We start from the raw sequence: 18025 nt of genomic DNA on the forward strand, positions 1-18025 counted from the left end.
CCCCATATACTTTCACTACAATGAAAGTGAATGGAGACTGGGGCTGTCATTTCTTAATATTCTGCCTAAAAACAGAACATGACTATTCTGTAATGTGAGAAGTACACGAGGTAGAGTCAATAATGACTGAAATGTAATTTTAAGTGTACTGTCCCTTTAACTGGAGCCTCGTTTAGGGAATGTCATTAAATATGTCAAAATATTCCCCAAAGAATATTACACAAGTGTATCATTGTACAAGCAGAGAGAAGTACATCTGTGGTGTCATCTAAAATCTGACATTCTGCCTGTGGACATATGTAATGATGTTTACATAAGGAAGTGAAGAGAGGTAAGAGGAAGGAGTTTGGGTGGCACTGTGTCCTCAATTGCAAGGCAGATGGCAAACTGGCACAGATATGGCAGTCAGTCATCAAGACCGGAGTCAGCACGTCCGCTTGAACACAGAGGAGCTTTAGGTCATAAGAGATTAGGTCACCAGGGAAACATAAAATCTGTGAATATAGGTTAACTACACCAGTGAGCAAATAGTGTGTGAAATGATGTGTAGTTTTGGATATATATTTGTATATGTTTTACCTATAAATGTTTGGCCTGCATGCATAATCTTAAAGAACGCAGTATTTTCTTTCCTGTTGTATTAGTGCAGATTTTGCAGATTTATAATGATCAGATGAAATTGGTTTGGATTGGACACAGATGCTGTCTTTAAGGTAATGTTTAACACCTTTTTTGTACATTTTGTGTATTACTATGCTGTCTTCATGGCTTGAAGGTTAAGCTTTGATGTGAAAGATATTCAGATAAATTAAAATCATATTGTGTTACATCTTTGGCTAACTGAATTAAGTAAGTTGAGAAGAAATGTTTTCTCGGGGTTGTTGTTGTCATTTGGCATATGGGATTCATGATGAACTTTTCATCATGAGTGGTGTTGTTCTGTACAGTAGGTGTAGCCTCAGGTGACACGCCCACAGGACACACCCACACATGGAACGCCCACAATTTATCAGATTGTTTACCAATGCTTTTGTGAAATAGCTATTCTTTTATTTATATAGATATTTGAGGTACTTAATAGCAAGTAAACTAGATTTTCATTACCAGAATGTTTTTATTTTGATCAATTCTTTCCAACAACCACCCTACACCCTAAAAAGTCATTAAACACGGATATTTTGGTCCAAGAATGATGGTCCACTGTGAAAGAGAGGAAGAGATGGACATTTGTCTCACATTGTCAATCAAAGAGCATAAACGCATGATCATTTAAAGACACACATTTTCAGGAACTCATAACATGGGAAGTTAAATGTTCTTTCCCTAAAATAGTTGCTAGAATCTAAGGCACATTAGAAAAGTAAACATCTGAAATCTACAGCTAAATTTAGTCCAGACAAGGCCTTCAGATCAAGAGACTAAAAAGCTTGGCAGCCTCTCCTTCATAACCAAATTATAGGCAAACCGATCGACATTTGACTGCTCTTGGTTTTCTGTTCATGGGAAATATTCCATGGGAACTATATTCTTTTAAAAAGAAAAACTCGGAGTTTGTGAACAAAGGCATTTTTCATTGTCCTTTAGTAATATTCAAGAATTTAATTTCAATAATTAAATTGTTTGGACACACGCCTCTCAGAATAATTTCCATGTCTGGGCGTGCCAATCCTCACATCTCACTCGTGCACATTTTAGTCAAAACATCCTTCTGTGTACCTCAGCATTGTGAGAAAGACAAATCCACAGCATGGAGTGCTCTAAATTGAAGCCCAGTGTTTGGAGGGCCGCCTCATCTCTATTGTTTTGAATGATGGTGAAGGTACAACAGCCTATGCATCATAACACTGCCCCTGTTGTTGTTCTATCATTGCATGGCAGGCAGAGTTGACAAAATCAAACTATTGACGCTTGTAAAAGCTTCTTACGGCATCATGTATGTAAATGTGTGCCTTTGAAAATGATTTTGATTGGTGTAAAATAATATTTTAGGCTCACATTTAATCATATTTATGCTATCACCTGAAACATGTTTAACTATAGTCAGAAGATGATAGTAACCCAAAAGATATTTGATGCGGAGAAACATCATTACAGCTCTATTTAATTGAATCCTTCTGTGAGAGTTGTTTAAAAGAAAATCTGTTTGTGCATTTGAATATAATTTAATAAATACATTTAAATACTGTAGATGTAGCCTATATATAACAGATTGTATAAGTATTGTGACATTTAGAAAACAACTGAATTGTTGATATCAAATGTGTCATACCAAGATATATAATCTTCACATTAGAGAAAAAACATCACATAAAGATTTAGTGGATTTAATGGTTATAATGGGAATTGTATTGGTTTTACTGTGTTTACTGGTGATGTGTTGATGCTGCACGAATGCACCGCGCAGGGTCTCTGGGAACGGTGCGTCAAGGCGGAGGTTTGGAGTCGGGAGGAGGGAGGAGCTTCACAAACTCCGAGTCCTGTTACTGAAAGTTGCAGATTTGGGAGTGAAAGAGAAGCTGAAGCTCGATCTACTGTCACTTTCTTGTTGCAGATCTTTCCAAAGGACGCGCACTTTCGTTCATCTTATTGCCCAGGTACGTTTGCGCGTCTCCGGATGTTTAGACGCGAGACTTGACAAACTTTACGCACTTTATATAAACTCTTCCTCTTCCTTTGGTAAAGCATTAACCATTTGGCGTCCGTCTTAATGTGGCTTATCTTGCGTTTTATTATGAGTCATTTCTGTTATCTAGCGTGTATTGTGTTTCATGTAGGATTTTATAAGGTTGGGCTGAAAAACAAGACGTAATATAAATATCTTTAGGGGAAGACTTTGTACGAAGTTGTGTGTTATAAACAAAGGCGTTGTAGTGTTGTTTTCTGGATGCTTGTTTACAGAAAACGTTTTTATTTGTTTTCCTCTCTCTTTAAACTTTCCTCCCACACCCACCCTTGTACAGAGATCTTTATCACATTGAAGAATCAGTCTGGGTTTATTTTCCTCTGCCCTAGAAATAGTCCTGTCTGTATTGGTTGACAAGCTCTCTAAATATTATTTGAACATTATTAGTATTTTTAACAACAAAAGCAGTTTCTGTCCTGTATTGTCCTGACGAAATGGGTCCCATCGCATTCCATATATGCTGCTGTAGCCTACTCAACAACAGGAAGTTCTCATCTCTTGCTCTGAGGATGCATTACACGGGCAGTCTGAAAATTGTTTAGCAATACTTTCGGGGCTTTGTGTAAGCACCTCATCCAGAGGTCCATTGACATCTCATAGTCTAAACAAGGCGGGCGCTGTTAATGCCAACATATTAAGATTCTCAGTGGTGTCATCCAAAGTGGATTTGGTGTTTTTCTTCTTTGCGGCGTGGCATCACCGGCCATGAACATTCTTATATCGTTTCATTCGTTTCTGTTGTGGGATTTGGGATGAGGGAGGGAGGCAAGGATGCTTTGGGAAATTTCTCAGCTGAGAATTGTGGGGGATTTCAGTGCTCGTTTAGCCTTGCGTTTTGGCAGCCAAACCGTAAATCCAGACACGCCGAAGGATGCACGCACGGTACTACTTGCAGTATTGCAAACTGTAAGGTTTATTCAACGGCCCGGTTAAACGCAACCGCACAGGCCAGGCTTCATGTCCTCCTGTAAGGCGGCTGCATATTTGGCTGATTCTCCAACCAGCTAAAACAATAGCGCGCATGCAGCTTCGTACAGAATCTGTCATATTCCGTCGGGGGAACTGGTTTTATTGCTCTGACCTTCAGCTGTACAAGAGTTTGAGAAAAAGTCTGAAAGCAGAAGTGATGATGAGACATCTCGGTATCTTCGCGGACAGTGCGGCGTTGTGCACGGAACACTGTGGAGCGAGACGGGGCCAGTAATTGGCCATGAAACTGGATCTGATAACAGTGTGGTGTTTGGAAAATATGCGGGGAATGCCCTCGCCTTAAAAGGAACATATTGAACACGGTGACTGATGATTGGAATAGCCTCTGGAATGCTAAACTGTCCGGTTTTGCTCCTGAAGGTTTTCTCATGGGCTTCAGAGATAAATGCTCTGATAACATGACACTGTCCTGCATTTCTGTAGTTTGGTGGCCCTCACATTTATAGACTTTTTTTGAGTAAGTCGGTCATTCAGACACATATCGCCCTTCGGGCGGGTACTTATTTCTAAAAGCTTTTTGCATTTACCAGAGCTTGATTTTAATCTCCCATGAAAACATGCAAATGCATCTAGACGAGCTGATAATTGAATTAGCATGTTTGCGTGTTAGAGGTTTCTCTTAAATGTGCAACGCTCTTAGCACTTTACCACAGTCAAGCTATTGGTTATCCACAAAACATCCCCAAATGACTCTGGAACAGACAGGGAAGATTCTTAACCATCACTTGGATGCAACTACTCGATTTCTATTTTTATTTGTTTCAAGTCATTCGTGTATAGCAAAACTGAAGTCATATTTATTTTAGACATCTCTTACGAAACGCTTCGTTGGCATCATCGACACGCAGCGGTAACCTCAAGAGATGCAACCCAGCTGCCCCTCCCCTTACTCAGCTTTTTCTCTCCTCTGCTTTGAATCCGATAGCCTGTAATTTAAAAGCTTCGAGTCCAGGAACCGCAGTTGTGTAGCACAGCGACGAGTGCTTTCAGAACCAACAAGCTCCACAACGACTGTGACGATCGAGAGACGTGGCGAAACTAAGGGCATTCCTCAAATGTGAAGTCAGGCTCGCCTGAAACGTTAGCTTGTGTTTATTTAGGTCCCTGCAAATATGCAATAAGTGCCCCAGATGTTTTGTTAGTAATATATAAAGCTTAAATTCCTTTTACATGAAATCCTTCTGCAGCGAGGGTATGTTTTTTCGCTGAGATTTGACTTTGCGGTGTGTTTGTTGTTCTTCATTGAGACTGCAGGTTTCAATGGAAAAGTCTGAGGGTGGAACAACAAATGTGCCCTGGGGCTGCGTCTGTGGATCGTAGAGCAGTCGGCTTACAAACAGACCGCTGATTTGCAAAGGTTTCAGGGGGATGATGGGTGTCGGATGTTTGCACTTCCACTTTCTAGCTTTAGGACAGAAGCATGTTAGATCCCAGCACGCAGATGATTTACCGGGAGGAACATGGACTTGTTTAGCCCCAACCCAAAATTGGAGCCAAAGTCAGGATCGAACAAGAATGCAAAAAGTTGAATTTGTGTTTCAACAAATTAGAAATGACTACAGGGCGAAATTGATATTCGTGAGGAAAGTTGATGCATTTTATCGTTTTATTTTTTAAATAATCGCATTGTAATGTAACCAAACCAATTTGGGGCCGTGGGCTGATTCTCATCTGCAAAAACATGCACTGGAAATGTTTCAGCGAGTCCATTTTCGCCGTCCTCGGCCGACTGAAGGACCATAATTCCCCTCCCCATCTCACCCCGCTCCGGCCCTGAGCTAAACAAACAAATCTAATGGAGAGATGTCCATTCTAAAGCACTGTGAGGAATTAGAGGACAACAACCAACCGCAAGAACGCATGAAAATTGACGTTGACTCTCGCATGAGGTCATGTTGATGCAGAGGATTACGTTGCGAGCGTGCCAACACTCTCGTAAAGGTGATGAGGGAGAGCCAGCGAGCGATGATTCGACGGATGCCGATACCGATGAGGTAGCTGCTACTCAAACAGACGCAACTCCTCCGACCTTCTGACCTGAGAAAACATGCACGCTTTACTTTTCCTCTCACTGTCAAGCCTTACATGGTCACATCCACATGCATTCGTATCGAGAGCCAAGCCGGGTCAAAGAGCCAGCCAGTTTGGCGAGGCGATTTTGCAGTTAGCATGATGTCGAGGGTATCAAGTAACACGAAACAAACTCACGGATGGTCGCATTGAAAACTAGCGCTAGCGTAGCCATCGGCGGTCTTGTTTGTGTGTCTGTTAATGCTTTAATAGAGCTGTTGTGTGTTCGTCTGGTAATGGTAGCAGCCAGCGGTAATTGTTTAAGAGTGCCTTTATGGACTGAACTCTTCTAATCAGAAGCATATTTACGTGCTAGCATGCTAGCCTCGCAGGGATCCTCAGGAATGCGAGGCGGCGCTGCACGCACCCTCTTTCGTTCCACTTCACATGTCGTTGCGTTGTTCTTGAGAGCCAATTAAAGCGTGAGATCAAAGAAACCAGGGCTGTCATTCAGGACTCTCTTTCTATGTGTATCGAGCGTGTTAAATGAAATGCGTCTTCACATAATTCAAACTGCACGTAATGTGCGTTATAGGGGGTCGGCGTGAGAGCTGACAGGCACAGCGTCCACAGTCCGTTTCTTCATCGGCTTGTGTCGTGCCGTAGCCGACAGCTGGCACGGAATCCGTGTGAGTTTTTAATCTGAAGCGTTCTGTGAAAAGAGGAACTGGCATTCGGTAGAGTCTTACCTCATGTGAAATGTGTTATTAATGATTCCCCGTTATAATCGCTCACGCTATTAATAAACATCTCAGGTCTGGCTTTCTTAAAGCAGGTTTTATTACCCTTCAGTTGTAACGTTAGTCCAAGCTAGCGTAGGCTGCTGTACGACTAATGAATCTAAGCGGGAGGAATTGCATGCTGGGAACTTATTTGGTTCGTGTCCCGATGGTCGATAAAGATCAGAACATAATCAATCAAATCAAGGGTTTTAAAAGTGGAAACATAAAAGTATGCATTGCGTTTGCGGTAGCTCACATGCATGATATGTGGAACAGAAGCTTTGTCTCAAAACCTAGTATGCTGCCTATCTTTTATGAAAAGGCTATCCCAGAATGCACCACAACTGTTGTTTATAAGACAAGATTATTATAAATATATTTATTATTGGATTTGGTAACCGAGTCTGTCAGAAGCCGAATGGAGCGAAATTAGCACTTGGCGACGATGTGCCCAAAACAATAGCAAACAAGACCTTGTTTATTTCATCCTGGTCTGATGTGGTAAACAAACGGCGATTCAAATTAATGTTAAGCCGGATGTAATTACAGACCCATTATTGCTAATGACAGGTACACAAAGAATTCAAACATGTTGTAAAAGTGGGCGAAGCAGTTTTCGTGTTTTAGGCTTATTATAAGTGGTGCAATGCTAGAGAGGTTTTGATGAATGCCATGGAGCTCGGTGTGTGTGTGTGTGTGTTGGGTTATGTAAGGCCAGCAGACCTCATTATGGTTTGTTTTAATGAACATGGCCTGAGTAACTAGAACAATGGGCACTTGTTACAAACCCGTCTGCCAGTCTACAGTGTGTGTGTGTGGTTGCAATGCCACTCATTTCCGTGACAGACGTCTGCGAGACCACCGCGGATAATAATGGGGGTTCCATTAGTTCAGGTTAGAGTTAATGAACGGGAATTGAGTCGCGGATGCCCGAGCCCTCCTGAAACGCAATAGCGAGTCATAAAGGATCCATGTCAACACAGCCAATGTCAGTAGACTCTGAATGGGTGTGTGTGTGGCACAGGTGCGTGATGGTAAATACGCACAGGAGCTTGCGCCGTCTTGGAGTCCCTCCAGTGGTTTGGGGGTTTTCGGCGTAATCTCATTTCCAGTTCGGCCATTAGTTACGATCCCACCGCCAGAAGCTGGAAACCAGCCTATTGCTCTAATATTCAATTATTTACAATTTCATGCTTGCCTGGGATTTGTGTTTTTCTTGTAAATGTAAAGATTGCGCAGCGAACGTCAAACTCTGAGGTAATGATTTATGCAGCTTGTTCTTTGTATGCCGTTTCAAGAGCGGAGGGGCGCACTGATTCGATCTGCATGACCGAGAGCGCACGCAGTCAAACCGCCGCAATATTTCGCTCGACTTCTATAGAGGAATTTATCATAAAGCTCGCAAAATCGTCCAACGCCGACTAAGTACACGTGACCGCGTGTTGGAGAGAAAGAAAAGAGAGAGTTTTCCTGGAACTGGCAGAAAGAAAGATTTTGAGGTTTCCTGAAACACAAGTAGCTGCACAGCCCCGTGGCACTAAACATAGGCCTGGTGATTTTACCAGACGTCACATCAACGTGGGCGTGCATACTGTATACCAACGTCTCCAGATTTACACCTCGAGCTGCCGTCTCTTAAGTGTCCGCGGGGGCCACGCAGCGCTCAGACCCCCTAAAAACGCTGGCCTGGAGCCATGCTAATAATAACAGCCAGCAGAAATATGCACAGAAGAGGGGAGATCCAGTAGCGTAGCTGGAAGAGAGGGGCACGGAAAGGGTTCGGTGTTCACACAGGAATGTGTGATCTGAGGAAAAGTCACAGAGTACAGCAGAGCCGCACATGAATGTATTTTGCAATGAAAGTGAATGCAAAGACTTTGCAATTAATTTGCGAGACGCGATCTGCGAATGCAGTGATCTTTTATTGAAGAAAATACGTTGGAGCGTTGCATTAGCATCACAAAGTACTTTGAATGCATTGTTGCTATGGATAAAAGTGTCTGTCAAATGCATAAATTCTATAGTCCGTCGTCTTTAAGCTCCTGACAAAGTTGTTAGACGGTTTTTATAGCTAGCCGCTTAAAAAATGACACGATTTACTTATGCATTCTATTGGCATAAACGCATGAAGGTAACTGTATCGCCCCCTTGAGTAATACCGCCCGAAGCCTTGGTGTCAACGTAAAGTGTACAGTCAATTTCTTGCGTTATGTATACTGTAAATTATGCATGTACTTTCTTTCAGATGTGAAATGGCAGTAGAAAGGCTTTGTTTCTTGTTGCGTCTCTGAGGCTGTCATCAAGACTGTTGCGGTTGCATTTAGCTTCATGCCTCACCAGCGAAGATCTTTTACTGCCCGCCGTGAGCCAGACAGGTTTCTATCTCAGAGGGCTTTCAGCCAGTCTTGCTTTTTGTTGGCGATGATGTGCGTCCATTGGTCTGTCACAATTGTCACAGCGTGTGTTCTGGTTGTTTGCTCACGAGATCTGTTTCCAGAATCCCTGATGCATCCCACCTCGCAACCTCATGAATTCTAAGTAACGTCTTTCGGCGAGGTCGTCTAGACCGATGCATGATCTTATTTCTAACAAGTCTCGTGAGGAACGCAGAGGCCCTTGGTTCTCATACAGTAGATTTCCCATCAATTAATGCATATAAAATCTAACAAAACGGCACGTTTCGTTGACTCTTGAGCTAGGAACGGAATGAAATCAGTTTTGTAGCAGGATGGAAAAAATGTTTGTCCTCAGGGAGCGAGTGTCGAAGACAAACATCATGACAGAAGCTGACAGGCGCTGGGATGATGGGAACATGTCTTACGCGTGTTGGCCGTACGCGTCATGCTTTGGGTTTGTGTTGCTACCATGTAAGGCAAGACTAAAAGACATGTCTCCCATGTTGATGTCGAACACCGTCTTAAACCACTCAGTTGATTGCTTCAAGCGTCATGTCACGGTTATCAAGCGGTGTTCGACAGACACGTTTTACAAGACACACATCAGGAACTCTTTAGCTTTATGAGAAATACATTTTTGTGTTCCATTAAACGTTCCAGCAGATGGGAGAAAGCACACGTAGTGTGTTGAATATTTTCGCATTTTCGTTCATTGCAAATGTTTTGAATACACTTTTTTTGTGATTTACTTATTTCTACTTAAAATCATCCTTCATAATGTGAATAGCATTTCTGAAAATATAACCTTGAAAACTTTAACGTCTGGTAATTTCTTATGCAAAATAAGAAGTGTCAATAAAATCCTTTCATTTCAGTATTTATCATATTAGAAACACAAATTTGAGTACTTTTTGAAATCATTTACAGCACTAAACACCCATCACCCGTTTTCATCATATTTATGGCTGATTAATCTCAATCTCCTAATCTCATTATTAGATTTAGCAAATTTGTTCTGGACTTTGCAGACAAGGTCACATTTGGTGTGCGCAAAAACAAACTTGAAATGGAAATGAGACACCGCCGTACACAATTGTTTTGTATATGATATCTTGCATGACATCACGGTGAGCTCATTCATTCCAAATCTTGATGAAATGAATGCATCAGAATTGCTGGCACATGCATATGTAATTCTAATTGGTTGTGAAAATGCCTCTTTTTAAAATATGTAGTTTTAAAGGTGCTTAAACGTCATATGTTTTTAATACAAAGACCAACCATATCATCAAATCTTCAACGCATATTGTGTCACAGCTATCTTCATGGCTGGATATTTGAATGAGAATCCTTTTTTCCACTCGGAGTTATGTAAGAGGCGCACAGCTCACAGCTAAAACCGCTCACTCTTGGACAAAAATGCTGGGAGGGAAAAGATCTTTTTCTAATGTGCCATTTTTTCCTCATGAAGTGCAGAATAGTATAGCAGAGTGTTTGAATGTGGTTTGGGACAGCTAGTGCCCTAGCTAGTGTGATGCTGCTCTTTATTCGCCCTCAGGAGTGCAGTGTTTGAATATGGGGGCTCTATCTGTCTGCGCAGCATGTTAGAAAGCTTTGGCTTTTTCTTTTTTGTATGCGTGTTGCTTACGGGAAAGCGAGCTTTTTCCTACCATATTTGGTCATGTGGAGCCATGCCAATATGCAGCAGACGTTTGATGCCGTACAAGCATCTCCATTTAGCCTTTTTCCTCTACTTTTTTTCTCTTTTGAGGACCTTGCATGCTGACACTCGCTGATAGGGGTGCGATCTTTGGACGTGCATGAGAGGACCATTTAAAATCAGCGTTGTAAAATGCGTAGCTTGAAAGCACGTGTGCATCTGAAATGCATTTTCAGGAGCGCAGCCACTGTCGTGTAGTAATATATGGCTCTGGGTGTAATGAGTTAATGGCTATGAAAATCGCCCATTCAGAAATGGAAACAAAACCCTTTTTTTGACATCCGAAACCTTTGTGCTTACATTTTTATTTCTTGGTGTAGGAAAGGAGTGAATGTTTTGTTTAAATGGCGACTCGTGCGAATTCGAGAATGCTTGACACTTCAACCAATGCCTCTTGAAGAAATAAATACAACGTTTATATCAAATTGACAACTTTTTTGTGCACATTTTGCATCTCACCAACCCTGCTGATGTGTTTGTCCCATACCTTTTAAAATCAACAAAATCAAGAATCACTTAATGAAAATGTTTATTGTTATTGGAGTATCTATATTGACTTATTACATTTATGGATCTGTTATCCGGGAGTCTGCGATTGCATTTCAAATAATGCTGGTGGATTGAGGCATATTTGGTGTCTAACCAGGTAACCGTAGACCAACAGGCCGAAAGTGATTCACAGGACATGCAGACGTGTCGGGGAATGCAAACCATTGTCTGGGAATGCAGGAATCTCCTTTTCCATCCCCAAGTGGAAATTCAATGGTTGAGACCTATTTGGGGTTGCTTGATGATTCCTTGCGTTATACATTTGTCTAAAAACAGAATAATGTAGGGTCAGTTGGATGGTCATGGAAAATAAACCCAAAAATCAGGACCGTGACATGAAGCTCATGGGTCCTGTCACCTTGAAGGGATTTATTTTGTGTTAAAAACAGCTGACTTTACAATACCCAATAATAACAGGTTTGACTAAAATAATGGCAAAGCTTTACAAGGCCGTGATGATTGACCAATCAAAATGAAGTATTCCAAAGACGGATTTTTATTAGTGTTCAGAATTATGTCTGGAGATGAAATGTGAAGTATAATTGAGGGATAAAGTTATATGTAAGCCTTCGAGATCTACATGCATGCAGTCCCTGCTAAATCATATATTGCCTTTTAGAATCAAATAAAAACGTTTGATTTATTTTCTGAAGAAAAGTTACATTTGGGGCATGCAGGGATAATGCTTGCACAAGTGCGGATCTTAAATTTATAAAAGTGCTGCTCTTGCATCCAGGACCATTTTCATAACGTATCAACCACATTTTCTCCTCTCGTCTCCACCCGTCTCCTCTCTCTCCTCTCTTATACGTGCATATCTTCTTTGCCCAGTGACAGCCATGAAAAGCAGTTGCTGCAGTTCCTGCCAAGATCTCGTCTGAATTTATAGCAACGCATCCTGCTCTTCTCTTCTCCTTTCCTCGCGCTCTCATTCCTTTGGTTTTTGCTCAAGACCCTGGAGCTGTAAGCATGCTGATGCATTGGATAGTCCAAGCTGAGCTTTCGTTTACGTGGAACCTGCCTTCAACGGGCCAAAAATGACCACCTCAGTTTATAATTTAGATATTTGAAATTTACAGCCTTCTCAAAACAGACCAAAAATAGTGATGACTCATCTTGCACTACGAAGACACTTGTCCAATTAAAAGCTTTCTAGATTGAGACTGCCCCTCCCCCACTGGCATATTTGGGACCTTGTTGAACATTAAAGGGACAGTTCACCCAAAAATGAAAATTCTGTCATTACATACTCACTCACCCTAAAGTTGTTCCAACCGCAACCGGTATAAATTTCTTAGTTCTGCTAAACACAAAGGCAGATGTTTGGATCCCCCATTGACTCCCATAGTATTTATTGTCCCTACTATGGCAGTAAATGGGGATGAGATCTGTTTGGTTACTGACATTCTTCCAAATATCTTTGTGTTCAGCAGAACAATGTCAGTAACCAAACAGATCTCATCCCCATTTACTGCCATAGTAGGGACAATAAATACTATGGGAGTCAATGGGGGATCTGTGAGTGATTTTTTTTTTAATACTTTTTGACCACCTGTAATGTTTTTCCACGCAAACATGTTTAATAGAATTCACTTTTGTTGAATGTCCTAGATGTATAAAATCTAGAATGCTCCGCTTTAAAATCTAAATCTAGATTTTGGAAGTCCATTTTTGCTTGGTTCTCTGAAGGGGCTGTGGGGGTACATAACACTAAAAAGGTAGAGGAAACACTGCCGCAGCGCATCCACCCCCCTCTAAGAGCTCTGAAACACAGCAGGTCTTTGAACGTCCAACGCATAAACACAGCTGTGTGTTAATGGGAATTGTTGGCCTGTCACACAGTTGTTATATTGTACATGGACCAGACCTGATGCTGGAACCCTGCCATCACCGTCCTGAGATCTGCGGTCGTGTGCCGACCAATCAATCGCCTGCCTTTATGGGACAGTTCGGTTTTCTTATTGCTCTCAATTTCCTGCACGTCCCACCATAATTCTGTAATGGGTCTATAGTCTTCTCCTCATAGACGGATGAATGTACAGTATGGTATTGGAGACACAGGTGCACATACTGTGTAAATACTCGGTTTTGCTTCAGTGAGATCTGCATTCTTTGCTCAACCCGTGATGATCTCTTTACTACTCTGCAGTTTGTTGAGTGAACATTCGTCGAGGGAATTCAGTTCTCTCGTCTTCTTGATCTTCTGGTTTCCTCCTGTCTGTTGAGTGACTGACAGGCGCCTGGAATCTTTGAATTTTTAACCAGGTTCAGACGGCAATCCGGCATGTTCCCAAACCAGCAGTCGGGAAATGTTTCTCGAGTTATTTCAACGCATTTTATTGCGACAGTTCATAATTCAAAAGTTTATTTTGGGTTCAGACTTTGCTGTTTGTCGTTATGTTTGATCAGCATGGTGGTCTAGAATGAACCTTGTTGCATCTTTTAACAGCGTGTTTTGTGGCACTTATATTTTTGGTTGCTATCTATTTAAAAGATTGTATAGTACCAAGTGTTCATGGGCTTTAAAGAGAGAAGTTTAAGGTTTTGATTGATAGGATTTGTTGGTAAAAGTCTGTTAGCGGTCAGCGGATTCAATCCAGATGAAAAGCCAGAGTTCACATTGCTGGCATACCTGCAGCATCTTTTAATGAGTTAGTGCGTGAAGAAGGTGTGCATGCGTGCGCGTGTTCATCTTTGAAGCTGTAATGCGCTGCTGACATTGCAGATATCTGGGATACCAACCTGCACCTGGTTGTAGATCACCTGTGCTCACACAAACTCGTAAACCTGGAACAGACATTTAAAATATGTCTTCAGCTTTTATCTAACCTGTTTTATATGTATGTATGTATGTTTAAGTGGCTTGAGCGTCTCATTTTTGGGTTGAAACATTCCCCTATCCTAGTTTAGAGTTAAAAAATGGTCTAGTCTTTAATCAAAATGTGATGGGTTCGAACCACAGGGACCTCTCCAACTCAACATTTTCAAGTCCAATTTTTTTTTAACAATATCACGGGAATTCGTACATATTTTACGAGGTGGCTAATTCATGTGTGTTCATATGCACTTATTCGTATGTTTTAGTACGATTTGGTTTTACGTTAGGTATAGGGGTGGGGTTTGGGGAGGAGCTCCAGTATTGCTTGTTTGTAATAATCGTATGTTTTTGTACGATCGATATCGTATGATTTCATTCTAAATAGTCATGTCGTAAAATTTGAATTCCTGTGAGATCGGGTTTAATTCTTTTTCAATTGGCTCAGTTTTGTAAATTAAAGGAGCAAATAACAACTGTGGAAAATTAGATCCAACCACTCACAGAGTTTTAATTTGACGCCTGAATTTTGTTTGATAATGTATTCTTCTAATGAATTGTTATATGCTAAAAATTGATTAAAACATCTGCCAAATGTAAAAGACTACAATAAGCCGTTTTCAGATTCACTTTGTTGGCGAGTGTACATATTGTGGCCGTGTTGTACTTTCAGAGCATTGTCATCTCCTTCAACCAATACCGGAATATTGGTTTTGTTTTTTGTCTTTCTTTTTACTTTGTCCAGAAAATGTCCACCCACAATTGTGGTAGCAAGTCTTGTGAAAAAAATGTAAAAATCCAGTTATTTTCTTATCGAAAATACACACGTCCCCTCTTTTTGAAATGTGCGTCACTCACTGTTTGCAGACTCTTCATCTGTGCAATTGTCCTGCTTGTTTGTTTACATTGGCTGGACAATATAAACGTCTTTCATTATGACCTCATTATGAACCAATATCGCAGTCAATATAACTGTACCACAATATGACATGTTGAAAGCTACACATCTATTATTCCTGTAGGAAAAATGCCATTTTATACAGCGCTTAATGGCTCCGTATCACGGTGAAATATACATTCCATTACACTAAAATGTTTTTTAATGTAACATGTCTGAGTGGCCGCTCCATTTGTTAAGGTCTTGGTGGAAAAAGACGGTCAGAATCTTCCTCCTACGCCAGACTCCCGCCGCGGCCGTGGAGAGCGCGTTAACATAAACTCTGATAGCGAAGCCAGGTGGATGTTAATGGACCTATATTGACAGACATGCAAATAAGGGCGATGGTTTATGTTGGCAAGATTCTGCTCTCTTCCCGAGCTGTAAATGTAGTCTCTCGCTCGAGTCGTCCAGAGGGGCTGAGGTCCAAAAGACGGTGGGTGGTAGATCCAAACATTTAGTTATTTAATCCTTTTGGCAGCAGGGTTGTAGATCACATCAGCTTGGGCTCTGGTTGTAAAGAACAAGCTCTTTACCTCAACATTTGTCTCTGTGAAGTAAGAGTCTCGATAATAGCAAATTGTTCAGGTTAAGTGTGTTGACGGTAATTTTTTTACGCAATGTGGGTATAAGTGGCACAACACGGTTTGTTTTAGTTTCAGAAGTATAGTAATTCAAAAACATAAACTTAATGTAGGTCAGTATAAAAAAAAATGAAGGTAACACTTTACTTAAAGCATTATACAAGTTGTTTTATTGTAATAATTATGCCTTGTAATGCACCTTATAATCCATTGTAATGTCTCATGAATCATTTTAACTACAGTTAATAAATACATAATACTTATAATACACTTTGCATTTTTAATTTGGTTATAATTAGTTATAACAACATTTAATGTATTACAATGCACATTATGAACAATTATAATGCATCATACCCTTTAAAACCCATTTTATAATGCATTATACTGTACATAAAGGCTTTAAATGGTGAACTATTTTATTATTTTGGTAAGTGAATAAAGTACAATGAAATTGAATAAACTATACACAAGGCAGAATATATATACATATACACAGTGTACATACGCTAAATGTGAAAAGTAAAGTTGAATCAGTGTTGGGTGTAACTAGTTACTAAGTAATTAGTTACTGTAATTTAATTACTTTTCCCTTGAAAAAGTAAAGTAAGGCATTACTCTTATTTTTTCTGTAATTTAATTACAGTTACTTCTGATGTAATTAAACTAAATGCTCTGTGTAATATACTGTATGTGTGTGCAATAGTGGAATTGACATCAAAATTCAAAGTCTAACTTTAAATTCTGTGCTTTAATGTATAATTCTCACATTTGTAATACTTTGGTCAGTTAATAAGAGAACTTTATGTAGTTTAATATTATTTATTTGAATGAATTAAATAAGCCGTTTCATGTCTATCCTTGAATCACTTAACTAATCAAGGTGGATATAGGATATAGAAAGTAATTAGTTAGAAGTAACTAAATACTTTTTGGTGAGAGTAATTTGTATAGTAATCTAATTACACTATTGAATATGTAATTAGTAACTAGTAATTCATTACTTTTTCAGAGTAACTTACCCAATACTGAGTTGAATCAAAATGTAACATCTTGCTTTTTCACCAACAATCTTTCCATCCAGGGATATATAAAACCAACTGTAACAAAGTTCAATGTAGGGAAGGAAGGAGGCAGGAACCGGCGAACATTTAAACAATAAATTTTAATCAAAAATAAACAAACAAAAACACGGAAGTAAAAGGCCGGCAGCCACCTCACGGTCGACTGCCGGCCACACAAACATAAATAAAACTTAACATTTCCGGGCCCGGTCCTCTCTCGTCGGCAGTCCCGTCGCTCGTCCTCTTATGCTCCCTAGCTCCCCGTGAGGCATGCGCGACCGGTGCGCGTACAGCTGATACTCATTATCACTCACGCCACCGGCCCCGCCTTCCTGCCCCACGGCTCTCGTCCCGCCTTCCTCGCTACACCAACTTTTTCATCATTTATCTGTTATCATCTGTCTCAAATGATTGCAAATCCTGCTCAGAAAAGAATTTCTTTTAGCTTTTAGGAAAACATCTCGAACCCTTTAACCAACAGTTTTCACTTCTGCGAAATCTGTCTTCTCGGCCTTTACCGGCTTTCTTTTCCTTTGAGTCTTGCAGAGCCCAATCTAAATTGTTCTTGTGGTTTGGCACAAACGTCCACACTATGCGTGTATTTGCGACCTGGAGAGCGTTGCGGACTGAGGCTGTGTAACGCTGCAATCCCATGGGTCATTGCAGCAATGAGGTTTGATGAAGGGGTTAAGCAGCACTTACCAGAAACACAGTAATTTACCAGGTGAATGTGTTATTATAGCTACTAAAACACGTGCGCTGTAGACGGGAGGCGTCTCCCTGCTCGCTGGGGGCCCGGAAAGCCAGCCAAGACCCCCGTCATGAAACATTCTGGAGGGAAGACGTGAGTGTAGGAAAGACTAGAAGTCTTTATCCTGTTGCTTATGTGTTAGCTGTGGCTGAACACACGGGTGGTCCGCGAGAGGAAGAGACGAATCCTTTTCTGCATTCTTTCTCACCAGACAGGACGTTATTGATACTAATACACACCACGGCACCAAAACACAAATTTAACACTTATCACTGTAAGACTGTGTATAGTTGTCTCTTGTGTTGCACGTGGAAGATTTTTTTTTTTTTTTTTTAGGCAGACAGTTTTTTTCATATGTTAGGTCAGCATGTGTTGTCGCCACAGCGCCGAGTCTGAATGGAGATTGTGATACAGTTTCAGTTGATTGTACACAGTTGTGACAGTTTTGTGTCATCTATCAGGGGCTCAGAAACGAAGAGAAGTCGCGTTCCTGAAAACAGAAGATCCAGCTAAAGATAGAGAGAATTCCTGCGGTGTGTGAATGCGGGCACAGGGTTGTGTCCGATAAGGAAGATCAGCTCTATCTCTCCCTCTCTTTTCTATCTCACATTCCTGGTTTCCTCGCTGTCTCGCTCTCTCTCTCTCCTCTCTCTCTCCTCTCTCTCTCTCTCTCTCTCCTCGCTCTCTCTCGCTCTCTCTCTCTCTCGCTCTCTCTCGCTCTCTCTCGCTCTCTCTCTCTCTCTC

General features: G+C 40.9%; 1 protein-coding gene across 7 annotated transcripts in view; it reads left to right on the top strand.

Moving 5' to 3' along the window:
* Positions 1-2458: 2458 nt before the first annotated feature.
* Positions 2459-18025, top strand: part of cald1a (caldesmon 1a) — a 38358-nt gene continuing 22791 nt past the window's right edge. For 3 of the 7 annotated variants that reach the window (XR_008961969.1, XM_057324513.1, XM_057324512.1), the window contains exon 1: positions 2460-2594. The gene's annotated coding sequence lies outside the window, so the exon portion shown is untranslated. Of the gene's footprint in view, positions 2595-18025 lie in introns of all 7 variants that reach the window. The other 4 variants (XR_008961967.1, XR_008961968.1, XM_057324514.1 and 1 more) reach the window with 2 other exon arrangements.

This window comes from Triplophysa rosa, linkage group LG24 (assembly GCF_024868665.1).
Source record: "Triplophysa rosa linkage group LG24, Trosa_1v2, whole genome shotgun sequence".
Taxonomy (NCBI): Eukaryota; Metazoa; Chordata; class Actinopteri; order Cypriniformes; family Nemacheilidae; genus Triplophysa; species Triplophysa rosa.